This window comes from Equus caballus, chromosome 4 (assembly GCF_041296265.1).
Source record: "Equus caballus isolate H_3958 breed thoroughbred chromosome 4, TB-T2T, whole genome shotgun sequence".
Lineage (NCBI taxonomy): Eukaryota > Metazoa > Chordata > Mammalia > Perissodactyla > Equidae > Equus > Equus caballus.
In genome coordinates, this window is record NC_091687.1 from 106,419,056 (window position 1) to 106,423,941 (window position 4,886).

Below are 4,886 nucleotides of genomic sequence, written 5' to 3' on the forward strand. Positions count from 1 at the left end.
ATCAAGGTAGCACACTATGTTTAGACTTTTTCCTTAAAGCCGTTTATCTGAGGTGTAAATTTGGAAAATTGTCTCTTTTAATGTTGATTGAAATAATTTCTTGAGTTTTTCTTTTAACCTATTAGAATTGTAAATTATGTTAATAAGTTTCCCAACATAGATGATGTGTATGTGTGTGCATATAAAAGGTTGGGCTCCAAGGAATGCAGACTGTCAAGATGGAGATAGGAATTCAGGACATTTATGAGGGAGTGCCCTCAGGAGTAACACTTGCAGGAGAAGGAAAGACAGGATTAGGCAGGGGGAGTGCGACTGAGATGGCGTTACCACAAATGTCCACTCTACAGGAGACCTAAAGTTTGGATGGACCTTTGAGTGAAGGTGAGCGGGCCGGGCTTAATCCCATTGACCAGTTATTGGATGTAAGCTTCCCCTGGGTAGGACACTTGACCTTACGTAAGGCATCTCTCCTCAGCAGAAGCCAATTTCCAGACAAGTGTGACGTTGGCAGCACCCCCAGCAACTGGAGGAAAAGGTCCTTCACAGAAGAAATAACAGAAGCATCCCACTAAAAGATGTGATTACCAGCACAGTGCTACATCCACAAGCGGTGTTTGTTTGCAAGTAAGGGAACACGGAGATGCCCATTTTAAGTTTTATTCCATCACATTGCTTTGTCTATGATTCCAGATCATGGGTCACAATCGTCTCTTCTGGAGCCGGGGCACCAGGTGCACCATGTGCCCTCTGGTTCCATGATGTAAAGACACTTCCTGGTTCCTTGGAATTGGACAGGGATGAGCCTCAGCCACGGATTGTTCCACCCTCTCCTCTGCCCGTTCACCCTCTCCCGCTCTCCCCCCACTGAACAGCCACCGTGACTGCTCTTTGATCTCCCTCCTCTCTCAGTGAATGAAGCTGACCAATCATCTCTCTAAATTCCTCTGACTTTACGTTGTTATGATGAACTAGGGAATCAGAACCACCAGGAGAAGAGTGTGGTCGTCGGAGAAGGAGTTAAGAAGCCGGATTGGACATTCCAGCCCCAGCAGCTGCAAATGGAGAAGAACCTAGGAACACAGCTGACAACCAGGGAGCACGGACATGTGGCTCTTGTCTAGCGCCCCAGCCGTCGGCAGCTGGTTGAGCCACTCCAGCCAAAGCCCCAGTCTGCCTGGGGCAGAGGCAAGCCGCACCCTCTGTGCTCTGCCTGAATTCCTGACGCCCGAAATCGTAAGCACAATAAAATTGTTGTCTTATGCCACTGAGTTTTGGAGTGATTTGTTATAGAGCAATAAATAATTGGATCACCTGAATGGGTTCCTAGAAGTAGAATTGCTGGACAATTTGTGCATGCCTTTGTAATTTTGATAGTTATTACTGAATTGCCCACGGTAAAAATTTTAACCATATTACTTATACCAGACTTTTAGTAGTTTCCCCATATACTTGCTCATGATTTTATCTGCCAATCTGATCAGGGAAAAATGGTATCTTACTGTGATGTCCATGTGTATTAGTCAATATGAATGTGGTCGAATGGTTTTTCACGTGTTAAAAAATTGTCAAGTTTTTATTAATACCTGTGTTATATATTTGTTGCTCATGTTTAAATTCTGTTGTTGATCATCTTCATATTGATTTGTAGATGTTCTTTGTATGGCTGAAAATGATCATTTTCCCTCCTTCTCCCAAATTTTCTAAAGAACTTCCAATTTCCTTCCCTGTTAGTTTATTATGGCTAGTATCTGGAAGAATGTTAAATAGTCACCATGACAGTAGGCCTCCTTGACATGTTCCTGACTTTTGTGGTCATACCAATGTTTCCCATTAAACAAGATGCAGGCTTTGTGCCTGAGATGGAAAATTTTATTATGGTAAAAAGTACCCAATTATTAGATGTTGAATTTTACCAGAGTACCCTTCAGCAGTTAAGGAGATGATCAGATTTGTGGCTCCATAGCTGTATAACACATTGAACTATATGAACATATTTCCTGATATTGAATCTTCTTTGCATTGAACTTTCCTTTGTTCTTAGAATAGATCTTTATCATTGAAGGTACTGCTGGATTCTATTTGTTAATAACTAATTTAGGATTTTTACATTGCTTCATGAGTAATCTTATCCATTTCTAAAACAGAGGAATTCTTCTCTCTTTGATTGCCCTGGCTCCAGCTGTATCTGGTTTCACGGCCTCATCTTTCTTCCAAACATACCAACCACGGTGTTTTTCTGAATAGATCTTTCCACTCCAGAAGAGTTCTGGTTCTATCTTTTAAGAAACTAAGGCTTTTACCTTTCCCCCTTCACTGTCTCCTTTCTTGGGTGAGCCTGACACTGAGCAAAGACTTTAGCATAGTGAGTGTTGCTAAGGAGCATGCGGGGGTGCATTGGGAGTGTGTGAGAGACAAGCTAAACTAATGACGGGGGGAAAGTCGGGAAAGACTTCCGAGAAGAAATAACCTTGTTTGAGCCAAAACTGAAGAATGAATGAAAGTTAGGGAAAGAGATTGGAGCTATTTCCAGGGAAAAGAAAATAGCATATTTCAAGGCAAGTGACAGCAATGGAGCTGGCAGATATTCGAAGGAAGCCAAGGATGGCTGGAACCTAGAGGCAGGGAAACAGCACATAAATCATTGACCAGCTTAAATGAGTTTTGCTTCCTTACAACAGGTTGTTGGTGAATCAAATCTCGCTCAATAGCAGAGACAGCACTGCGCACGTGCCAGGCGGGAACCCACAGCCCCAGGATGACCTCCGCCTTCAATAAGGAAAATCTGGGATCCAGCAGCCCAAGTACCTGGATTACCACATATGGATTGATTCGAGACTAGCCAATCAGCCTATGAGCCCAGCTGCAGCTTTGTAGCCCTAACTCCTTAAAATGTGCCCCGAACCTTGGATTGAGGAGACGGACTTGAGAGCCTCGCCTCCTGCTTTGCCAGTGAACCTGACAATAAAGCCTTTTCTGTCCTCAAAAGCTGGTGCCGTGCTCTTGGCTTCTGTGCACGTCAGATAGTGTGCCCTTGCTGGGTAACAGCAGGAAGTCAGGATGCGTAGAAATGAGGCTGAGACTGAGGCAGATGATTTGTCATGAAGTTGGGATCCTGAATGCTTTCTTATGGAAAATGGGAAAATCACCCCAGGGTTGACTTGGGCAGGGGGGGGGGGGCGGTCAATACACAGGTCAGGTGTGTATAATTGTGGGCGGTGTGAAGAATGAATTCGAAAGGTCTGGCCCTCATCCTGCTTTACATGATCTGCTTTTGGGTAGCGTTATTGGGGTTTTACTCAATGTTTTCCTTCATTTCCTCTGCCTCCCCACCCACCGCATCCCCTTAGTGTATGAAAACAGAACAATTGTGGTTAAAGTGAGCTGGAGGAACGCTGGCTGTGAACTCTGAGGTGAGCCCGACGAGGTCTTCACCCCAATCTGTTTCCTGATACCTTCCCCTGTGGTCAGGACCCCGTCAGCCCTTCATTTCCCCTCCAACCCTTCCCACATAGGGCCTTTTCATTTTAACTTCTCCTTCTAAGTTCAACTATGTCTTGAGAAGAACTTGGTTCCTGGGTGTTTTTGCCAAGAGTGAAAAATAACTCTTTCTGGTTCAGTCTGTGAAAGGAAACCACAAGGCCCAGAGCTGCTCCTGAGCTCAGCTCTGCCCTCTGAGAGGTGGAATTGTCTTATCCGGTGTGATCTGAAAGGACTGAAATTGCCCTCTGCCCAAACACACATCTGCAGCCCCCTGTCCTTGAGCGAGCGTTCCTCTCTTGTGAGTAAAGGTTTTCCTCCAGGTCAAGGGTTAGGCAGAGAAAACAACACCCAGGGAGAGACTGAGAAGGAGGGCAAAGGGGCCGAACACAGATCCAGGTAGTTCAAGGGAAGACCTGAGGATATGAGTCCTTGAACACCAGCTATTGGCTGGAAGGTTCGTTTGGTGCAGTCGGTGAGCCATGGCTCTCAGGTGGGCAGGATCTTATAAAGGAGATAAGGTCCACAGGGCTAATTTGCTACCAGATCCTGGGTTTGAACACCACCCACTAAATTGTAGAGATGGCTCTGTTTGCTCTATTTCTGACTCGCCCTCTCCCTCCTGCCCCCAAACCCTCCCAAACGCATTTTCAGTTACCGGGAGTTCATCAGAGACCACATTTGGCCAAAACACATCTTCCATCTGCTCAGCGGGGTGTTTGAATCAGGCAGTTTCCATTCCTGTTGGGCCACTGACCAGCTGTGTGCCCTTAGGCAACTGTGGCCCTGATTTCCTTCCCCTTAAAACTGCAAAAATTTAAACTGCTCATAGGGTTGTCAGAATTAAATGAAAAACTGCATGGAAAACGTGTAGCCCCCGTGCCTAGCACAGTTTACACGACTTTGCCTGCATCAGAATCACCTGAAGGGCTTGTGGAATGTCCCTGGAGGTTCTGAAGCAGTAGGATTTTGGCAGAACCTGAAAAACTGGACTTCTAATCGGTTCCCTGGCAATGCTAATGCTGCTGGCCCCAGGACCTTACTAGGACATTGTTGTCATTTACGTTATTGTAGTGGGGTCACTATCGTGTCTGGGGGTTACAGCTGTGGAATTGGAACCCTGTAGCCAACTATAAATGTAAGTAGGAGTTTTACCTCTGAGGTCCCCCAGCTTCCTGCCTTTGCTCTCTACACAGGACATTTAGGTTGTTTCCTGGCTGCCCAAGCGCCCCTGCACTTTGTTTCTTCTAGGTCCATCTTACAACAGAGGGTCCTATGCTAACTTTCTCACCAAAAAACTTCAATTTCAGATGTGCTTTGTCTAGCCCCTTTATCTGATGTAATCAGAGGTGAAAGACCCCCAGACAATGCCTTAGCCCGATGGTTCTCAACCTTGACCATGCATCAGA